Consider the following 24,270-nt stretch of genomic DNA (forward strand, 5'->3'; position numbering starts at 1 on the left):
CCCGGCCCAGTCCGGTGGTATTTGTTGAAGTAGCACAAATAAGCCAGCCTTATAATAATATATTATTATTATTTGTTCCGTAAGATGTTATACTGGATTTAGGTACTTTTCTAAAATGTCGAGTTTATGGTGTAAGCGGACTGGCCACCCTTGTTAACGCACTACGGCTATGGAGCCAAGCACTGAATTCGGGAGAAGAATGGGTTAGAATCCCACCATCGGCTGGGCTGAGAAAATTTTCTGTGGTTTCCCATTTTCACTTCCAGGAATATGCGGGGAAAGTTCCTATTCATGGCCCATAGTCCATAGGTCAGTGTAAGATAAGGCATTCGGCCGAAAAACATGCCATCTCACCTCATCCCCGACCCTGAATGAGGAAAAGGGAGAGAGGTGTTGATAATTCTTTCCTTAAAGTACAATTTGCTTTACATCACACCGACACAGATATTATGGCGGCGATGTGATACGAAAGACATAGGGGTGGTAAGTATGCGACCGTAGCCTTAATTAAGGTACAGGCCCAGCATTTGGCTGGTGTGAACATGGGAAACAACGGGATAACCATCTTCAGGGCTGCCGACAGTGAGGGGTTTACAAACTTATACAGTATACACGCATAGAGCGTATGGTGTTCCACGTAGATGAACTTCCTCGTGCGCAAACTTTCAAACATGGAACGTCCTTGTCAATGCTCCCCACAAGTTAATTCCTAATTGAATGAAGTCGCTGTAACACTGAAAGGCTTTTCATTGTACTAGAATGGGACAGCGACAGAAGAGGCAGGTACTAGCCATGAAATTATTTTAAGGGTATTGTTCCAGCTATTGCCTTAAGAGAAAATGAGAAACCACATACAACTATTTTGAGGGCAACCGAAGTTGAGGATTAGAACTCGTCATCTCAGCATATAAGAGCAGAGATCAGTGTTACCAAAGCGGTACAAAAGGAAAGAGCAAGATTTTTACTAAAATAGTTTCAGAAATGACAGTTAGGGGGCTAAATTTTCTGCTGTAATGTAACGAAAGAATCTGTAGCACGAGCAGCAGCTAACTACGAATTTAAATATGTAATGATTAAAAAGTATATGAATGTAAAATTAAATCAAGTACATAGATATGTAAAACGTATACAGAGAACGAAACTTTCAACACGGAAATATACTGTAGGTACTGTACTGTAAACGTAGCGTAACGGTTAGCGCTATTGGCTGCAGTCCTCGTAGGCCTGGATTTGCTTCCCGGTGCCGTCAGAAATTTAAGAATGACAGGAGGGCTGGTATGTGTTTAAAATAGTACTTGGAGCTCACCTCCATTGGGAGTGAGCCTGAAAATATTTGCACCAAATCGGGACAACCACACGAGTTTACTTTATGACCGGCTAAATGGTTTGCATGCTGCCCTTTGTTCCAGGAGGTCCCGAGTTCGATTTCTGATCCGTTCGGCGATTTTGACTTTCATTAGTTATTTCCTATGACTCTGGATTGGGTGTTTGTACAGTGTTCAGCGTAAGACTTCATCATCCCCATCCTCATCGACACGCAGGTCGCCTAAACGGCGTCAACTCGAAAGACTTGCACCAGGCTTCTCCGGAGGTCACGCGCCATTCTTCTTATGAATGGGGCACCTGAGAACTACGATGTTCAACTTTCCCACTTAGAAAGGGACTTGATATTTGCCCATTACTCGCGCATTCTCTGGCTACGTTTCTCCCTTCTTTCCTTTGTCCAGATGGCACTTGTGTTCTTTAAAGGATGGTCTGTGCTGAAACCTCATTTTTTTCGATTGTTCTTCAATCAATCAATCAATCAATCAATCAATCAATCAATCAATCAATCAATCAATAAATCAATCAATCAATCAATCAATACTGATCTGCATTTAGGGCAGTCGCCCAGGTGGCAGATTCCCTATCTGTTGCTTTCCTAGCCTTTTCCTAAATGATTTCAAAGAAATTGGAAATTTATTGAACATCTCCCTTGGTAAGTTATTCCAATCCCTAACTCCCCTTCCTATAAATGAATATTTGCCCCAGTTTGTCCTCTTGAATTCCAACTTTATCTTCATATTATGATCTTTCCTACTTTTATAAACGCCATTCAAACTTATTCGTCTACTAATGTCATTCCACGCCATCTCTCCGCTGACAGCTCGGAACATACCACTTAGTCGAGCAGCTCTTCTTCTTTCTCTCAATTCTTCCCAACCCAAACTTTGCAACATTTTTGTAACGCTACTCTTTTGTCGGAAATCACCCAGAACAAATCGAGCTGCTTTTCTTTGGATTTTTTCCAGTTCTTGAATCAGGTAATCCTGGTGAGGGTCCCATACACTGGAACCATACTCTAGTTGGGGTCTTACCAGAGACTTGTATGCCCTCTCCTTTACAACCTTACTACAACCCCTAAACACCCTCATAACCATGTGCAGAGATCTGTACCCTTTATTTACAATCCCATTTATGTGATTACCCCAATGAAGATTTTTCCTTATATTAACACCTAGATACTTACAATGATCCCCAAAAGGAACTTTCACCCCATCAACGCAGTAATTAAAACTGAGAGGACCTTGCCTATTTGTGAAACTCACAACCTGACTTTTAACCCCGTTTATCAACATACCATTGCCTGCTGTCCATCTCACATTTTCGAGGTCACGTTGCAGTTGCTCACAATCTTGTAACTTATTTATCACTCTATAGAGAATAACATCATCCGCAAAAAGCCTTACCTCCGATTCCACTCCTTTACTCATATCATTTATATATATAAGAAAACATAAAGGTCCGATAATACTGCCTTGGGGAATAAAGCTTCACCTACCCTAATTCTCTGAGATCTATTTTCTAGAAATATAGCAACCCATTCAGTCACTCTTTCTTCTGAGAGGTGCTCCCTTTCTGGATATCGTTTTCAGTTACTCTCAGTTTTGTATGTCTTTCTTCATTTTTGTCAATTATGGTGTCCCTATTTTCATGTTCTTCCAGTAATTGAGAAGCCGCTAAGTCATTCTAGTTGGGTTCATCCTCGGGACATGCCCATAGAAAGTCAGATACCAATTCCTGTCTACGTCTGCGATTTTTTTCAGTATAACCGTATATCTCCTGGTTTGGTCACTTTCTGTACTCGCCATCTACTTTTGATCGGTCCTACTATCTTTATTATCTTCCCCTCCTGGACTTCCAGTTTGTTCAACAATCCTTTCCTGTTCACGCCATTATTATTAATCTTTCCGGTGAGTCCTGTTAAGGATCACGTGCTAGTTTCAATTCAATTCTTCAGACTTTGTTGTTTTCTCTTCCGTTCCTTCCAAATTCTTTCATCCTTTCATTATGCTGCTTCTTTCTTTCTGTCCTCGGAACACTTCGCACCAGATTTCTTGTTCAATCTTCCTTGGAATCCTTCCATACTTACCAACCTCTTTGTAAATCTTCCTGTCCATAGTTTCTTCTTCCCTTATATAATTTCTTTCTAAATCTTTCTTTATGTCTTGAATCCAGCTAGCTGTTGCCTTTTTGTCCCAAAAGTACTTGAAAATCCTTTTTATTTATCTGGAATCATCATTTCTGAAAACATGTCCAAAAAACTGCAATCTCCTTTTCCTTATGGTTTCTGTTATGTTTTCTATGTTCCTGTATATTTCATCATCAGATCTTAATTTCCATACTTTTGTTGTTTCCACAGATCCTAAGATTTTTCTCATGATTCTCCTTTCTAGTACCTCAGGTTTATTTAATCTATAGTTTAGTACAAGACATTCACTTGCATATAAGCATTCAGGCTACACCACTGTAGATTAGTGCCTTATTTTAAGATATTTAGACAGACACGTTTTGTTATGAAAATTCTTTGTGATACCAAAATATGCTCTTTCATCTTGTGTACCCTTTTCTTCTACTTCAGATTTGCCTGAACCACTTTCTTGAATTATTTCTCCCAGATATTTGAATTTCATTACCCTTTCCACTGGGACCAATAATGCTATCAAAAATTTAGGAGCGCTTTTGATGTTTGTAATAAATTTATTTTCTATGGAGATTCTCAAACCTGTCTTGCTGGTCATTATTATTATTATTATTATTATTATTATTATTATTATTATTATTATTATTATTATTAATATTTTCACCATCCAGGGTCGGTTTTTCCCTCGGACTCAGCGAGGGATACCACCTCTACCGCCTCAAGGGCAGTGTCCTGGAGCTTCAGACTTTGGTTCGGGGATACAACTGGGGAGAATGACTAGTACCTCGCCCAGGCGGCCTCACCTGCTATACTAAACAGGGGCCTTATGGAGGGATGGCAAGATTGGATTGGACAGGAAAGGAAGAGGGAAGGAAGCGGCCGTGGCCTTAAGTTAGGTACCATCCCGGCATTTGCCTGGAGAAGTGGGAAACCACGAAAAACCACTTCCAGGATGGCTGAGGTGGGAATCGAACCCACCTCTACTCAGTTGACCTCCCGTGGCTGAGTGAACCCCGTTCCAGCCCTCGTACCACTTTTCAAATTTCTTGGCAGAGCTGGGAATCGAACCCGGGCCTCCCGGGATGGCAGCTAATAACACTAACCGTTACTCTACAGAGGCGAACATAAGGGGAAATGGAAAAGATTTTTTTTTTTAATCAGCACGATTGGTTCTGGGTGATTTTCGACAAGAGAGTAGTGTTACAGAAGTGTTACAGTCTTTTGGCTAAGAATATTTGAAAATAAGGAGACGAGCAGCTGAACTACGTGGTATGTTCCGAACTGTCAGTGTAGATATGGCGTGGGACGATATTAGTAGACGAATAAGTTTGAACGGAGGTTTACAAAGAAGGAAAAGATCATAATATGAAGATGAAATTGGAAATCAAGAGTACAAATTGGGGCAAATATTTGTTCATAAGAAGAAGAATTACAGCCTCCGTAGCTCAGATGACAGCACGCCGGTCTCTCATCTCTGGGTTCCATGGTTCAAATCCCGGTCACTCCATGTGAGATTTGTGCTGGACAAAGCGAAGGCGGGACAGGTTTTTCTCCGAGTACTCCGGTTTTCCCTGTCATCTTTCATTCCAGCAACACTCTCCAATATCATATCATTTCATTTGTCAGTTTTTATCATTGCCCCAAGGGAGTGCGACAGGCTTCGGCAGCCAGCACAATTCCTATCCTCGCCGCTAGATGGGGGCTTCATTCATTCCATTCCTGACCCAGTCAAATGCCTGGAAACAGGCTGTGGATTTTCATTTTCAAGAAGAAAAGTTAGTGTTGGGAATAATTTACCGGGTGAGTTGGCCGTGCGGTTAGAGGCGCGCACCTGTGTGCTCGCATCCGGGAGATAGTGGGTTCGATCCCCACTGTCAGCAGCCCTGAAGATGGTTTTCCATAGTTTCCCAGTTTTACAACAGATAAATGCTAGGGCTGTACCTGAATTAAGGCCACGGCCGCCTCCTTCCCACTCCTTAGCCTTTCCTATCCCATTGTCGCTTTAAGACCTACCTGTGTCGGTGCGACGTAAAACAAATTGCAAAATAATTTACCAAATGAGATCTTCGATAAATTTCCAAGTTCTTTGAGATCATTTAAGAAAAAACTAGGTAAATAACTAATAGCGAATCTGCCACCTGGGTGACAGCCCTAAATACAAGTGTAATAGCATTCACCTACTGGGATGGATGCCTTCTTACGCTTGCCTGTTAAGTCTTCAGCTTGGATGCTGGTTACATCGTTAAAAGGAAACACCAAAGATTCTAAGGTTATCGGGAAAACATTAAATCCCATGGCGGTGCCGTAATGCGGCATAACAGCCATGAGTTTTCCGTTGCTTTCCTCACTCGGCCAGAAAGTGTTACTGACGCTATGAGTGGCACCTTTCATAACATCCAGACGCACTAGTCGTGCCCGGAATATCATTACTAGGGACTGAAATTTACGCCAGCACTTAGCCCAGAAATATGCATGCAAATATGCAAAAAAATGTTGAATTGTGTATAAAAATACTTGGAAAATATGCAGCGTGTACTTATAAATATATATTTTGTAGACATTCACATATTTTTGCTAAATAGTAAAACAGGTTTCAGGGAAATTAAAAACAGATTTCATTCGTCTGCAAATTTAATTTCGAAATTAAGAGCACAGGAAGTTACAAACACTTTCTTCACATTCTGCTATTATGTACTTAACAAAAGTTTAAGACCACTAGCCTATTTCATATAATAATTTCCTGGTCTTATAATTTTGTTAGTAATATTTCGATGAATATTCTATGCGTAGTTTAGACACTTATACATCTAAATATGTCATTTGCATTGTGATATGATTTTTATTTTATTAGTTATGAATTTTTATTACCTTGTTGTAACTAAAAAAATCCTACACTTTTAATTATGGAAAAAAATATTGACTTTAAACCGTCTTGTTTATGTTAGTAGTAATTTTTTTCAGTATTGTGTGGGTTGTATGATCATATTGACACAAGGAAAAGAGATCTCAAACATGTTCCTGTCGTTTTACATTTTTTCTACTTTAAGTGAAACTTTAAAAAAGTTAAATTCTGGCATTTTGTTAAATAACAATAGCGAGATAGCTGATTGAGCCAACGAGACCGAACTTGCACGAGTAGTTAGTTCATGTTCTCCTCAACAGATGGGATATAACAACAAAACCTGCTACGACCCCGACCTTGAATGGGAAACCAGTTTCTTGATACAAGTGACAAGAACAGGTAGTAGGTATTACGCAAACTCTGAAATTGGGAGAAAAACTGTATCAGAGACATTGAAGTGGCAAATAACTGGAATGAAAAGATGCGGAAAGTCACATAGAAGAATTGCATTAGATATGGGTGTAAGTAAGACTTGTGTAACCAACACAATAACAAAAATTGAAGAGGGAGGCGCAGTGGCTGACAAACTACGCAGTGGCCGACCTCGAGTAACATCTGTGCGCTAGGACAGAATCATTTGCAAAGCTCCGAAGATGAAGTGGAAGTTGTCTTTACCTTCAGTTAAGTGGGAATTCGAAGACTGTACTAATAAGAACGTTTCAGTAATGCCCATTTCGCGCCGCCTAAGGAAAAAAATGACTGAAATCCTACATTCCACTAAAGAAACCATTGTTGAACAACTCACACAAGATGAACCGACGAAATTGGTGCAGAGTGAAGAAAAATTGGTACATGGAACATTGGGGCAAAGTTCTATTCAGTGATGAATTGCGATTCCAACTGTACAGTTCCAGAAAGGTGCAGGTTCGAAGGACGGCAACGGAGAAATTTCTCCCACAATGCATGGTTCAGGGAGTTGGGGATTCAGTCATGATCTGGGGTTGCATGTCTGCTCAAGGTACCGGAGTATTAAGATTTATCAATGGAACAATGAATTCAGAACAGTACATTGAAACTATGCAAGAAAACATGCTGCCATCTGCCCAGAAACTTCACGGGGGATATTTCGTTTATCAGCAAGATAACGCTCTATGCCACAAATCAGCCACAACAGTGGAGTGGTTTGAGAGTAAAGGCATCACATTGTTGGATTGGCCAGCCATGGAAGTCCAGATTTAAATCCAATTGAAAACCTCTGGAACATCATAGGACTTCGTGTAGCTTCCAGGAAACCAAGGAGTGTCCAGGAACTTAATGAGAAGATTTCCGAAGTTTGGAACGAAATTACGCCCCGGGAAAGCCTAAAATTAATCCAGAGTGTGCGAAAACGTGTGAAAAAGTGTTTGAAAAATAATGGTGGTCATATTGAATATTAAGACGAAAATTAGTGTATAATAAGAATGATTATTTTATTTAACTTTTTTTATCAGATGACTTGAAAATTCTAAATCAAATTCAAAATTTTTGGTAAAAGTGTTGTTCAACCTCAAATACACGGTAAAAATTACAACAAGCATTAAATTGTAGTGTTATATGTATAATAAAAGTAATTTTCAATGAGTAATTGAATAATTTTGTTTAAAACATGATTTCGTAATTTTTAGTCCATTTAGATGGTTCACGGAAAAGTAAAACAATGTGGCCAGTAACCTTAAATATCTGAAGAAAAACTTTCATTAGCATTAGACAATAGTGCTAGACATACTATGAAAGTGATTTTATTTAAAAAATACTTCTATTACTTTGTTGCTTTTAAAAAAGTAGATCAACAATGAGGGTGGTCTCCTATAATGCAGGAGCAGAGAATTCCACATTAGACAACAAGGCCTTTAGTCATCATAATTTATGATCTTCATTGATTCCGTGTTGATTTCTCAGTGTTAGTAGCTTTGACCTAATTAACACTTACACTACTGTAAATAAGATAGAATAAAGTTGTATAACACAATTGGTAAATGTTAATTAGGTGGAAGTATCCAAAACAAAACTACTGAAAAAAGGTCTAGTGTCGCGAATTCCTTAATCATATATGGTGCAGCATCAGTCACCACGAGGAGCACACATTCATCCTCCCCCACCCCACCTCCCTCACCATTTGATCACAAAATTCCTGAAATTGAGTAAAAATAATTTGTATGATGGGCGTAGCGCCGGCCCTGCGATGTAGGGGTAACGTGCCTGCCTCTTACCCGGAGGCCCAAGGTTAGATTCCCGGCCATATCAGGGATTTTTACCTGTATCTAAGGGCTGTTTCTAGGTCCACTCAGCATACGTGATTGCAATCGAGGAGCTATCTGACGGTGAGATGAAAGCACCAGCCTAGAAAGCCAAGAATAACGGCCAAGAGGATTCGTCGTGCAGACTACACGACACCTCGTAATCTGCAGGCCTTCGGGCTGAGTAGCGGTCGCTCGGCAAGTCATGACCCTCTAGGGCTGTCGCTTTTACAATATGCTTTACGTCGCACCGACACAGATAGGTCTTATGGTGACGATGGGATAGGAAAGGCCTGGGAGTGGAAAGGAAGCGGGCGTGGCCTTAATTAAAGTACAGCCCCACCATTTGGCTGGTGTGAAAATAGGAAACCACGGAAAACCATTTCCAGGGCTGCCGACAGTGGGGTTCGAACCCACTAACTCCCGGATGCATGCTCACAGCTGCGCGCCCCTAACCGCACGGCTAACTTGCCCAATAGGGCTGTTGCACCATTGGGTTTGGTTAGATTTGATATGATGGGCGTAGCAAACAGCCAGATTCTACGAACTTATCTGCAGAAAACGTGTCAGATATTAACAGTAGGTACAATACATTTGCAATATTAATTAGTTTGATACATTCTCGACGTCAACCGGAACAATAATAATAATTTTATTGGTTTTACGCAAAAATAACTACTTTTACGGTTTTCGGAGACGCCGAGGTGCCGGAATTTTGTCCCGGGGAAATTATTTTACATGTCAGTAAATCTACCGACGCGGGGATAACGTATTTCAGCACCTTCAAATATCACCGGACTGAGCCACGATCTGAACTTGGGTTCAGAAAGCCACCCAGCCTGGCTTCAATCGGAATAGTAGGGTTTTCTGCATCTGCCGCTGTACCAAGATGCTGCGTCAGTTGAAACTTCTTTTATCGTTCAACCGATGTAAGAAATGTATTTAACCACATTAAAGGTAAAAAATCTATAATTTTAATGAAAGCATGAATATCGCATTTTAATTAAAGTGTGTAATATTAATATCGTATGCAAATAATTACTTACATACGACGTAACGCTGTTTTAAGCCACAGTAAATGTGAATTTCTTTTTCCATGGAGACGAGGGACGAATTTAAAAATGTTAAACTCGAATGGACTTCTCTCACTGCCACATGTTGTATGCAATACCACTTCTCCATTCAACGAAAAGCACCCTCACAAACTTCTTTGATCCACTTACTAAGCTTTGCCTTTAATTCATATTTTTCTAGCTTTACTCTCATGTGCTTTGAATGTAGAGCACCACACTACAAAAAAAAAAAAAAAAAAAAAAAATTAATATTGCCACGCCATGGCAATCCTCATTGCAAGTAGTAACTGGGAGATCAGAGATAAGGCCAATTGAATGTAGCCGCATATCACATTGCGAAATTCGTTTATATTAGCGTGGAAGTGGTGAATGCCTGTCAAAAGTGAATTCTCGACAGATTACGCGGAATGCGGGCCTGCTGGGAGAATTTCCATACGATGATAGCAAGGAAGGGGAAGGGAGGAGGATGGAGACTCACGTGGAGTGGGAAGCAGTCGTTTGATTTCCGACAAAAAATACCTGAGCAACGCAGGTGATTGCAATTTCTCCAATGAGAATGTAACGGCAACGTCAACAACTTTAAAACTTGTGATTTTAATGGATAGGCCTGTCCAGGTTTTCCATGTTCGGGGTAATGATGAAGTGCCGTCAGCATTTTTATAAGTCTATCTGAAGCTACAAAAGAGTCTGTGCAATGTACTTTGCACCAATTACTAACCCATTAACTGCTCTGAACCCCATTTGGGGATTTCTTTTTGTTATATAAATATATTTGAAGCAGTCCTTACTTTGGCAGTGTCCATTTGTTTTTTAGACATTCTTCAAGCCCCTGGGTGAAGTGGCTGTTGCAGAGTTCGCAAAATGACCAAACGGATGGGTTCCGATTGAAGTAACTAAATAAAATTCAGGAAACTCAATCCTAAGATTAGCAATGTTTCGCCCCAGTGCCACTGGGGCTCATCAGTTGGATACCACACCTTCCCAGGACAGTGGCCGGCTAGCACGCCGGTAGCGACACCAGTGCAAGCTATAATGTGATAAGCAAAATAAGCCCCTGGATTTTATTTATATTTGAAACATGATAGTTTTGGAATGTTACAATAGGAGGGACACTGTTTTTTCAATGTTTCTTCATCTTCATGTTTTTAAAACGTTGTAAGTTGTGTTGTTATATACACAATCTGTAACTGCAGCATATTAGTTTGTGTCTTATAGTTCCCAGCTAGGCCTATCTAAGATTAACTAAAGAATGAGTAAATAAACAGATAGAAAAATAAATGAGTAAACTATGGTAAAGGACAAGTCATGTCTAATAGCAACTAAGAGCTTGTCAACTCCCGAGCCCTTCTGTCTCTCCATTATCGAATAAACACGTGTTTTTACAACTGCTTTCCTATTGCTATTTAAGATTTATCGCCATATGGGGGGCTAATGGCAGATGGCAGTTATTGAAAATATGTATCTGGTGTTATCTTTGTCTGTTACTAGATATTTAGGAAACCTAGCAAGCAGTTTAAATTGTCGGAAGTAAGTTTGGCAGTTAATGGATTAATGAAATGAAATGGCGTATGGCTTTTAGTGCCGGGAGTGTCCGAGGACAAGTTCGGCTCGCCAGATGCAGGTCGTTTGATTTGACTCCCGTAGGCGACCTGCGCATCGTGATGCGGATGAAATTATGATGAAGACGACACATACACCCAGCCCCCGTGCCAGCGAAATTAACCAATTATGGTTAAAATTCCCGACCCTGCCGGGAATCGAACCCGGGACCCCTGTGATCAAAGGCCAGCACGCTAACCATTTAGACATGGAGCCGAAGAATGGATTAATATTTCGTGGGAATACATATTTGAGTGTTCTTTTGGTTAAAAAAAGAAAGAAAAGAAATTAGTAAGTATGAAACCAGACCAAACCACACCCTTTGGTGCAACAGTCCCGAAGGCCCATGGCCTATCAAGCGACTGCTGCTCAGCCTGAAAGCTTGTAAATTATAAGGTGCCGTGTGGTCAGTACGATGAATCCCCACGGCTGTTATCCTTGGCTTTCTAGACCAGGGTCGCTATCTCACCCGCAGATAGATTGTGATCAGGTAGGCTGAGTGGATCTCGAACCAGCCATCAGATAGAGGTAAAAATCCCTGTCCTAGCCGGGAACTGAACACGGGGCTGGGCTCAGGATATGAGGCAGGCACGCTACCCCCACACCTTGGGGCTGGCAGTAAGTATGAAAGCAAGCGTATTTTTGATTCTAAGAACCTCTTACATATGCTAATAATTGCCCCTTCTAGAGATGTAATGTTTTGACATGAAACATACAGATTGTAAGTTACATGCAGATATGGCCATTAACAAAATCACATACAACTGCATGAACTTCCCAGATTTAGCCACTACTTAACACCGCCCGTGCTTCAGCAACTTGCATATTGTCATAAAAGAGACTTCGGTAGAAGCTAGATTGTGTTCTGACCTCTGTCAAAAGACGGATGAAAAACTACTATATCCTTAAAGAATTAGTAACAAGCTGTTCTTACGTTTATCTATATTTAAATATCATTCAAATGTGGATCTTATTGACACTAATATACGGTTATAGTATTTAGAATAGCGTTCATTATCGTCTCCATCGATCTAAAATATCAGTTTCTTGTAGAATTAATATTTTACAGCATTTGTATCGAATACAGGTTGTTCAATCAACTACGGTACTTATTCCTATCGCTATAACTCTGAAAGGGACATGAACCACATTTTCTTCACCATTTTGTGCAGTCTACGGCTCTGTTACAGAAACTTGTATCCCTGGATCATGCGTTGCCGACTACTATACCTACTCTGTTAAATGGACTCAGCTATGATATTTATGACTCCTGTATAAATTTTACAAATTACAGTTCGAGTGATCTATCACAGTGAACAGTAAGTGACAGTGACAGTGTGAGTGCTCTGTTATAATTTACCTCTCTATTGTTGTTGTAGTTTGCTTGTTGTTGTTTCTTCAGGTATAGACATAAACAAATGAGCTATGTATGTGATTATTTAGGTTATATTACATAAATCAAACAGTGCACAACAGTGTTCTTGGATGAATGTGCAAGACCCTGATAGTCATAAGTAAAATAAAACTCACATTTTCACCTCTCACTCCTGAACTTTTCAGTACGGGATTTCCCCATAACTACTGTAATGGTAAGCTGTCAAGTCGGTGAACTACTTTACTGCCGTGCATGATATTACTGAGTATGCGATTCTTATCTGCACGGTAAATTGGCTCCTATAGATTTCGGTAAATGAGGTCCTTGGTTTGTCAGGTAATACAGGCTACTTTCTATATCAAAATATTGTGCTTTCGATTAAATTCGACAAAGCCAGATTCCGCCCTCCTCTATGGGGGTGATTGTCTCCCTCTACAAGCAGAACTAGCAATATGACGGAATAGTGTCATTGTCGTTCTATAACGCTCTTCCATCGATTTTCAATTTCATTAACGTACTGAAATATTTTTAATCAGAAGGATATATTTTACTAGGAGTAGCCTACTGGAAATTGAAACTAAAAATAGAAATGATAACAATAACGTTCTTTGCGTTACGTCCCACTAACTACTTTTACGGTTTTTGGAGACGCCGAGGTACCGGAATTTAGTCCCGCAGGTATTCTTTTACGCGCCAGTAAATCTACCGACACGAAGCTGACGTATCTGAGCACCCTCAAATACTACCGGACTGAGCCAGGATCGAACCTGCCAAGCTGGGGTCAGAAGACCATCGACTTAACCGTCTGAGCCACTCAGCGCGGCAAAAATAGAAATGAAAAGGAACACTGTGTCGAGGTTGGCTGTATCGTTCCCCCTCCCCCTACTCCATGGAAAAAAAAGGTAAACGTTTACAATATTTATAAATATGTTATGGTAAAAATGTAAAAGTGAATATTTTCTCGAAAAGGAACTTCGAAAATTATTGTGTTGGCGCCAGTGTAATTTTCTTTCTATCACTTAAACATTTGTGATGGTAACAATTTAGATCAAACATTTCACGAACTCACACGTGGAAATGTACCTTGTTGCCATGAGCGTTATTTTTCTGTGATAAACTGCGGCGTGCCACTGATGTCGTGTTCGCCATCCTCAGTATACAGCGTAATATTTATATTTAACTTGTGTGTTCGACCGACTGAAAAGCTTTTATGTTACATGCAAGAGATATATACAAATATATAAAAATCAAGATGAATCTGTCTTCAAATAACCGATGTAGTACCAGTACTGAACAGCACCGAAATTCTCCGGCAAAGAAATATTTAATTGTATACACTCTCGAAACGCGAGGATATTCGTAAATTGTGGAAAGCCAGTGGCCGAGGAGATGATACTTGGAATATACCACCTGCAAAATACGTTCATCCTATTTCAAATAAGAGTATTTTGAAAGAAAGTTATTCCTCGACGCTTTTTGTGTGTGTGTGTGTGTGTGTGTGTGTGTGTGTGTGTGTGTGTGTGTGTGTGTGTGTGTGTGTGTGTGTGTGTGTGTGTGTGTGTGTGTGTGTGTGCTTGAGTGTAGCTGTTAGAACCTCTGACGAACGTTTTGCTGACGCAGTTACATACGCCACACATGGCCATGGAGCTCACAATATAAACAGTACGTCAATAGATTATGCAAAGTGCTCTTTTTTATGATGACAAGCCTCTCATTAGAACTTCTCTGACGCTTTATGCTGGTCTCTTTTGTATCTCTCAAGGGGCTCCAGAAATGGGAAAGTTTCGAAATTTTCCTAGTTTGCTTATTTGCAAAGATTGTAACCAACTGCAAAACGACCTCGACAATGTTGTGAGATGGACAGCAGACAATAGTATGATGATAAACGGGCTTAAAAGTCAAGTTGTAAGTTTCACTAATAGGAAAAGTCCTCTCAGTTTTAATTACTGAGTTGATGGGGTGAAATTTCCTAATGTGGATTATACCGTAAGTACCTAGGTGTTGTAATAAGGAAATATCTTCATTCGGGTAATCACATAAAATGAATTGTAAATAAAGGATACAAATCTCTGCACACGGTTATGAGGGTATTTAGGGGTTGTAGTAAGGATGTAAAAGAGAGGGCATATAAGTTTATGGTAAGACCCCCAACTATAGTATGGTTACAGTGTATGGGACTCTTGTTAAGATTACTTAATTCGAGAACTGGAAACAATCCAAAGATAAGCAGCTTGATTTGTTCTTGGTGATTTCCGACAAAAGCGTAATAAACATGTTGCAAAGTTTGTGCTGGGAAGACTTGGGAGAAAGGAGACGAGTTGCTCAATTAAGCGGTATGTTCCGAGCTATCAGTGAAGAGGTGGCGCGGAATGACATCAGTAGACGAATAAGTTTGAGTGGTGTCTTTTAAAGTAGGAAAGATCACAGTATGAAGATAAAGTTGGAATTCAAGAGAAAATTGGGACAAATATTCATTCATAGGAAGGGGAGTTAGGGATTGGAATAATTTACCAAGGGAGATGTTCAATAGGCCTAATTTTCTCAATTCTTTGCAATCATTAAAAAAACTAGGAAAACAACAGATAGATAATCTGCAACCTAGGCGACCGCCCTAAATGCAAATAAGTGATGATTGATTGACTGATTGATTGATTGATTGATTGATTGATTGATTGATTGATTGATTGATTGATTGATTGATTGATTGATTGATTGATTGATTGATTGATTGATTGATTGATTGATTGATTGATTGATTTCCTCTTTCCAGTGATATATGATGCATGCGTTATCTACTTTGCAACTACGCACCTTTAAAACAGTTTTAAGCATAATCTGTAAGATCGTGGCACAATGAGAAATAAAAGTTTTCATGCCGTGCCCTGGTGGGGGTGCAGTGGACCTCCTGGAGGGCAACACCATCTTTTAGGCCAGGGAGACTTGCATCGATGATATGAGGTGAGAGGGTAGCGACCGTGGCCTAGAAAAGTATCTGCCCTAGAATTTGTCTTAGTGCAGGAGAAAGGAAAGCAACGGGAACCTTTCTCATGACAGTCGACTGCGGGGACTAGCCCTCCACCTTCCGACTGAAAAGCTGTGAGGCTAGTAAAACTAGCTGAAACTACTCTGATCGGTGTTTACTTGTTTCTGAAGTGCTGAAGAATAATGTCTCAGTGGCAAACATAGAATCCATACGAGAGTGCACATATTGTAATCTGGCCTAGGATTCCAAAACCAACGTTTATGGACATAGAAACATTGCGTTTGGGTGTATGTGATGTCAATGGAACCTTCAACAAAACTACGTAACACCGAGCGAGTTGACCGTGCGGGTAGGGTCCCGCAGCTGTGAGCTTCCATTCGGGAGACAGTCGATTCAAATTCCACTGACGGTAGCCCTGAAGATGGCTTTCCGTGGTTTAACGTTTTCACACCAGGTAAATCCCGGGGTACCTAATTAAGGTCACGGTCACTTCCTTCCCACTCCTAACCCTTTCCTATCCCATCGTCTCCATAAGACCTATCTATGTCGGTGCGACGTAAAGCAAATTGTATTGAACACAACACTAACACAGAAAGATGTGAAGTGTTCTAAAAAAAGGAAAAAAGGAAACCACTTTTTTCTTTGTGAAAATCAAAATTTGATAAATGTCGACCTATATATACCTTGTGCCCCTACTTGCACCATGTGATATGAACCTGCGTGGAATATGGAGGAAGTTTAGAGTGTTGAATGTGAGGAAAGGAACGTTAAGGACGACACAAACACCCAGTCGACGCCCCGAACAAATAGCATTTTAAAAAAGCCAGTAAGTGGTAGGAGGAGATAGGAGATTCTGTGCGAAGCATAATAACGGTAGGCCTACTGTTCACCGGGAAGTGAAATATAGTAAAAAGTAATTTTGATATTAGTAAAACTTAATGTAAAGTAAAATTTAAGCCCAGCTCATTAAATGAATGGTCAGAATCCACACCTATGATTCAGCGAATTCAGGGTTCGATCCCCGATCGGGTCGCGGATAACAACGTGTTTACATTGTGACTCAGGACAATATTACCGATTAGGTATAGAGGATATTTATCTTCTCTTTTTTCCACAATTTGCTTTACGTCGCACGACACAGATAGTTGTAAGGCGACGATGGGATAGGAAAGACCTAGAAGTGGGAAGGAAGCGACCATGGCCTTAATTAAGGTACAAGCCCAGCATTTACCTGGTGTGAAAATGGGAAACCACGAGTCCCATCTTCAGGGCTGCCGACAGTGGGGCTCGAACACACTATCTCCCGGATGCAAGCTCACAGCTACGCGCCCCTAACCGCACGGCCAACTCGCCCGGTGTATTTATCTTCTCCTCCTCCTTCTTCTTCCTGGTGCCCGCTCTCCAACTACATATGGATGTAGCTCGCGGGTACGATGCGCATTGGTATCACCCAAATATCACTGTAAAATTTGTCACAAATGGAACATAATAATTGCTTTTACACATATCAAGTGAAAAATCCCTGGCAAATTAAGAAATACCGTCGTTATTTGAGAAATATGAAAACATACTTAAGGCTTGTAGACAGGACTGGTTTATGACGTACTGCGCTGCTGGTGCCGTCCTTTGTTACTTTCTTCAGGTCAAGGGCTAGCACCGTGGAATGGGAGTGCTATGTCTGTAGATTCTCATTATATTTGTCCATATGACTAGAGCGGCCAGTTTAAACAGCAAAATGGAGGTCAACAGAAAAATAGCATGATCCCTGGACCAATAAATATTTTTATTTCTGTTCGAACGAAAGTAGCTCGATCCCTGGACCAATAAGTCACTAGTCCACTGAATTTTTCTTATGTACATTGGCCATACCATTTTGTCGCCTATTAAATATTGCATATCGCGATACAATTCATGAAATGATGATGTTTGACAAGTGAAGCAATGAAACGAAAGCAAAGAACTTCAGTGAACACAGATATCACACACGAAATCGTTGAAAGTGTAAGACAAAAGACATACGTGTGCCACTGTGAGCGCAACACCAAATGTACTTGTAAAGTAGTAAAGTACGTATATATAATATTCTCCAAAAATCAAATATTTCTTAATTTGCCAGGGATTTTTCACTTGATATGTGTAAAAGCAATTATTATGTTCCATTTGTGACAAATTTTATAGTGATATTTGGGTGATACCAATGCGCACTATACCCTAGCTCGCTTTTACGGCCGGATGCCGTTCCTGACACGAACTCTATTATGCAGTCACTATTCCGCACTTGTTTGGTGGTTTGTAGTGTGTGAGGCGATCTATACGAATGTTACGACGAACACAGATACCCATCCCCCAAACTGAACTAACAAACCAAACACGGTTAAAACCTACTGTAAACACGGATAGTCAGAGAGATCACGAATCAAGGAATACCAAACTTAATCTTGTTGAATCGTTTCTCCGCCTGATTGCAGCACTGTAGTACCGTAGTCATGTACTAAAAAATGGCGTCTGTGCATTCCCAGCTCAAGTAAGAGCCACCGTCACAATACTGACTAATGTATAGGTCTATCCATTTCCAACAGATAGATATCGAACGTATCACAGTAGGTATATTATAAAGGTCGTATTACCTTCATTAATCCAGGAAATGAGAACCGTGTTTACGACTCTGGTAGCTTAGTGGGTTGTTCGCTGCTTCAGATAACATTAATTTTTATGTTTTATTGCACAACGTTCTTACCTCTTATATCTCTTACAGCAAGAGACGAACAAAACCAGAAAACGTCAATGCATGGATCAGACATGACGATCCGCGTCGCGACGAATCATAACTATCTATAGTCTATATTTTAAACATTTGTGAAAACTAGTGTCCACCTCTGTGGTGTAGTGGTTAGCGTGATTAGCTGCCACCCCCTGGAGGTCCGGGTTCGATTTCCGGCTCTGCCACGAAATTTGGAAAGTGGCATGAGGGCTGGAACGGAGTCCACTCAGCCTCGGGAGGTCAACTGAGTAGAGGTGGGTTCGATTCCCACCTCAGCCATCCTGGAAGTGGTTTTCCGTGGTTTCCCACTTCTCCTCCAGGCAAATGACGGGATGGTACCTTACGTAAGGCCATGGCCGCTTCCTTCCCTCTTCCTTGCCTATCCCATCCAATCTTCCCATCCCTCCACAAGGCCCCTGTTCAGCATAGCAGGTGAGGCCGCCTGGGCGAGGTACTGGTCATTCTCCCCAGTTGTATCCCCGACCCATAGTCTGAAACTGAAACTCCAGGACACTGCCCTTGAGGTGGTAGAGGTGGGAATCCTCGCCGAGTCCGAGGGAAAATCCGACCCTGGAGGGTAAATAGATTAAGAAGAAGAAGAAAACTAAAACTTAAACCATTCTATCCGGTCGATTTCCTTATTTTTTTTTTAACGAAAGGTATTCATGTACAGATTTGTCGTCTTCTTCCTCTTGAGGCGCCTTCTCCTAGCGGAGGTTGGCGTGATGTTGCAGCATGGAAAGCTTCTTCTGAAGTACAGTTGTGCCATCTTCGGATGTCCTTCAGCCATGAATTTCTCCTCCTGCCAACAGACCTTTTCCCCTGTATTTTACCTTCAATGATGAGTTGAAATAGCTGTTACTTCTCGTCTCTCATAATGTGCCCTAGATATTGGGTTTTTCTTTTTTTCACAGTAAGTCATAGTTCTTTTTGTTTCTTCATGCGATGAAGGACTTCGTCATTTGACATTTTCAGCAGCCAAGGTGGTCGGAGTAGGCGGCGATATAAATACATTTCGAAAGCATCAATTCTTTTTTCTAGATTTTGGTCAAAGGTCCAGCTTTCACATCCAAAGTAAAAAAAAAAATGGAGAACACATAACACCGAATCATTCGCATTCTTAATTGCACACTTAGATCCGATTTTGTAAATAGCTGTTTCATGCTAAAAAATTGTCTCCTGGCCTGTTCTATTCTAGATGTTATCTCTCTCTTGGAATCACATTCCTCATCTAGCACAGTACCCAAGTTTTTGAAGGAGGATACTTGTTCAACCTTACTGCATTTTACTGACAGGGTTGCTTGAAGTTTTCTTTTAGAGAAGATTAAAACTTTGGTCTTCGAAGCGTTGACGAACAGGCCAAACTCTTCACTGCGCTGGACTAATTTGTCTATCGTGCGTTGGGTCGCAGGTAATTCATTTGCTATGACAACGGTATCATCTGCGTACCCGATATTGTTAATTGCCTGTCCATTTATAACTATCCCGCTGTTTTCTTCCAACAACACTTCCCTAAATATTGCTTCAGAATAAATGTTGTATAAGAGAGGTGAAAGCACACAACCCTGACGAACACCTTTCCTGATTGTAGTCATTTCTGATGTTCTTTGGTCGATTTTGACATCTGCTGTTTGATTCCAGTGCAGTGCGCTGATAATGCGTAAATCGCATTGGTCAATACCAGTCGATCTTAATATCTCTACCATCTTTTCATGTTTCACACAGTCGAAGGCTTTTTTGTGGTCAATGAATCAAGTATATACATCGACATTCATGTCCCTGCACGTCTGTACTAGTATATTTAAGGAGAAGAGTGATTCACGTGTGCCGACCCCATTTCGGAAGCCAAACTGGGTCTGATCCATATGAGATTCACATTTCTTGTAAATCCTGGTGTGTATGATTCGTAGAAATATTTTGAGGACATGGGACATCAAACTAATCATACGGTAATAATCACACTAGGAGGAGTTCTGCTTCTTCGGTATTGGTATGAAAATTGATCTCAGCCAGTCAGAAGGTCTTTGCTGATGTATAGATGATGTTGAACAACGATGTTTGTAGACTGAGGCCGGTTGAGTCCTGTTCAGCTATAACTTTAACAACTTCAGTGTAAATTCTGTCTGTACCAGCGACTTTACCATTCTTCTGAAGTTTAATGGCATTCAGTACTTCACTCTGTTATTTCAGGACTGGCTTCATTGATTCCTTCGTCAGGTGGCCATCTTTGAAGAGATATTCGACGTATTCTTACCATCTTTTAAGTTTTTCTTCAACTCCTAAAATAATATCATTGTTTGCGTTCCTTAATATTTGTCCGCATCGCTTCTTTTGAAGATCACTCAGCTCTTTCACCTTTTTATATAAGTTATAATGCAGCTAGGTTATCCTTCGATGGATAAAGTCTAAGGCGTATGTCATGATGGGGTCTGTATGTACATATACTTTTTTCTCTTAGCAGCATGTAAGTTAAGAGGAAAGTTCTGCCATCTGTTGAATATATTTAAAAGCTGAGGAAGATCAGTCAAAGAGTATATAGCACAGAATAATACGCTTCCATGATCAGAAGAAATGTACAGTATACTCTCTCTGGCTTGGCAGGTAGTAATCAAACATGGCTGCTTACAATCACATTGCAAAGCATGAAAATCACATATAGGCCCTATCAGAATATTAATGAAAGTGTTCGAATGTATTGCGGGTTGGGGTAAGCCTTCGCCTGCAATTATTTAATGATTTGATTTCATGATTACTCAAAATTGGCTGAACTTAGAGACCTATCAATGTCTCGTGATTCACCGGAAGGTTATTGCGGAGAGAATAAAAGAGAATTGAAGCAAATCGGCCCAGTAGAACGGACGAACGGATTTGCCAAAGCTGTTTCTAGTCAATTTTTTAATATCTAGGTAAGTAAATTCACCGCAGTATGAAATAAATTACTGTACGCAGGGCTGGTGCGTGGTATTGTTGCAGTGTTGAACAGCTCCCAGTAATTTTACACTTAATTCGTCGTGTTTATTCTAATTTTTTAGTTTAATAAACCTAACCTATATTCCAAAATATGTTAAAGTCAACCAACTTTGTTCGTTCGATGTACTAATGCACCGTAATGGACAAATAAACGGTGCCGGCTTCGAATCAAACTCAGAAGGTTTGCTTTGCTACGGCAACTCCCATGCGATAAGCCTGAGCCTGTACGCAGCGTCAAGTAACACGCTCGGCAGTACCGGTCCTGGGGTGTTGCACAGGACCAGCAAACCCCTTATCAACTACTCCAAATGTCCCCGTTAGATTGCACCACTCCGCGGAGATAACTTCATGCCTGCTTTCTGTCCTCTCACAACGGTCATTTATTTTCCTCGTTACCAGGATACGCCATACCGGTCCACCCACAGTATTACCAAAATTTTGCATCAATGAAAAACAGGACACATTTTCAAATCAAGGGAGGTAAGAATAACTGTAGTTATACTGTATAATTAGCCTCTTCTTTCCTGTGTTTTAACTGTCCGATATTTTTCAGTTTTAATAGGAATGTATTTAATTACTTAATGATAAAATAATTTCTTGACATTTCTGTAAGTTTCTCGTATAAAAATGTGACACTGAAAAATTTGGTGCAACATCCAGCTTCAGTTACCACCAGCCGCCACTGATTGTACGCAAGTCACTTAAGTGATACGTGTACATTGCTCGTTTCGAAATTCCGGCTCGGGCGTAAACGTCTCACTCGTAACGTAAAAGAAAACTTTCAGTGTAAATTACGTAAATATTATTATAAATTCTCGAAACATGAATATTATATTCATAAACTGTGGACAGCCGGTGGCCGAATAGATGACACTTGGAATCCTATCACTTGCAGAGTACGTTCATCCTATTTAAAACAAGATGACTTTGGAACAGTCATTTTCTGCGACGGCCGACTTTTGCTAGTTGCTTTACGTCGCACCGACACAGATAGGTCATATGGCGACGATGGGACAGGAAAGGGCTAGGAGTTGGAAGAAAGCGGCCGTGGCCTTAATTAAGGTACAGCCCCAGCATTTGCCTGGTGTGAAAATGGGAAACCACGGAAAACCATTTTCAGGGCTGCCGACAGTGTGGTTCGAACTTACTATCTCCCGAATACTGGATACTGGCCGCATTTAAGCGACTGCAGCTATCGAGCTCGGTGGCCAACTTTTGTGCGGTTGAGTGTACATATTCGTTACGGCAAGTTTCTTTGGTCTGACATTGCGATTACCCGGTTCGAGTCTCGCTGATGATGTTGGTAGGCAGGGTGATGGTGTGTAATATTTGATCACTGAATTGCAGCCTGCATTCCTCTCCTCAATGTTCATATGGAGTGAGGGCATATGGCGCATATGGTGGTATGTCCGTCAGATGGAGACGTTAAGCCTTGAGCAGAACTCTTGGTGTTATTCGACACTAGTAGGTTACGTGCCGACACCATATTTCATCATGTCCCTACCCCATTATCATCATTACCTCATACCCAGGCGCGCAGGTTATCTATGGGTGTCAAACAGAAAGACCTGCACCAGGCGAGCCGAACATCTCTTCAGACACTCCCGGCACTGAAAACCAAATAAATAAATAAATAAATAAATAAATAAATAAATAAATAAATAAATAAATAAATAAATAAATAAATAAATAAATAAATAAATAAATAAATAAATAAATAAATAATCAAACCAACCAACCTTCTTTTTCTACCGGTTTCCTACACCTGTGGGATTGCGAGTGCGAACTGTGTCGCAGATGTTGGATTTGGCCCTGCTTTATGGCCGGATGCCCTTCCTGACGGCGATCCTATGTCCTGTTCGGTAGTGTGGTGTGTTGTGTGAACATGAAGAGGAGAGTGTTGGGACAAACACTAATATCTAGTCCCCGAGCCAGAAGAATTATATCACACGAGTTAAGAATCTTAGAGCCGGCCCGGAATCGAAACGATGGCCTCAGCGCTGACAATTCGGAAAATGAATAGGGAAAATAAAATAAAATAAAATAAAATAAAATAAAATAAAATAAAATAAAATAAATAAATAAATAAATAAATAAATAAATAAATAAATAAATAAATAAATAAATAAATAAATAAATAAATAAATAACCTCCCGATTGCACACAAACCCTGTGGATAGCACAACAAACATTACATCGAGAGGTTTAATTGTTTCTGAAAACAGTGTACCTGAGAGAAACTAGTACAATACCATGCTCTAATTCATTTTTGAGTGACTGAACACTCATTTCATAGCATGGTTCGCGATCGTTACCAGACTGAAAATGTAAAATACATATTGCAGACTATAATAATGTTATAATCTGCAGTATTTAAATGCACTACATCACGCAGATACGCGCTATATAACTCCATTAATGTGTAACATCCGATGTCAAAAGCGTACCCGCCATATCGGTTGATTTATCAGCCGTAGGCTGTCAAACTACCGTCAAAATCCACACTCCTTCGGCAAAGCATCTCATTATTGAAAACATCCTAGGGATATGAGCTACAAATTTTAGGTAAATAAAATATAATCAGGTATGAAAACATATTATTTATTTATTCCTAAAAATTACAATCCTTTTTTTTGATCATCGTTATCTGGTCGATTAGATTAGCAGTTCGCCTTTTTGTACCACTACGAGCGCTAAGGGTAAGTCAATGCATTGTTTCACTTATGCACAACTACGAGCGCTAATGTGAGTCAATGCATTGTTTCACATAAGCCCTTATAACTACATTCGGTGTGGACATTTTTCAAAAAATCAAATAACGCGTGAGGGCATTGAACCAAGGAACACGTTACAGAAAGAATTTGGCTAGGATGTGAATAAAAAAGAATGCGAGTAAAGGAGCAAGTGATTTTAGACTGTTTTTCCGGA

Source organism: Anabrus simplex, chromosome 6 (assembly GCF_040414725.1).
Source record: "Anabrus simplex isolate iqAnaSimp1 chromosome 6, ASM4041472v1, whole genome shotgun sequence".
Lineage (NCBI taxonomy): Eukaryota > Metazoa > Arthropoda > Insecta > Orthoptera > Tettigoniidae > Anabrus > Anabrus simplex.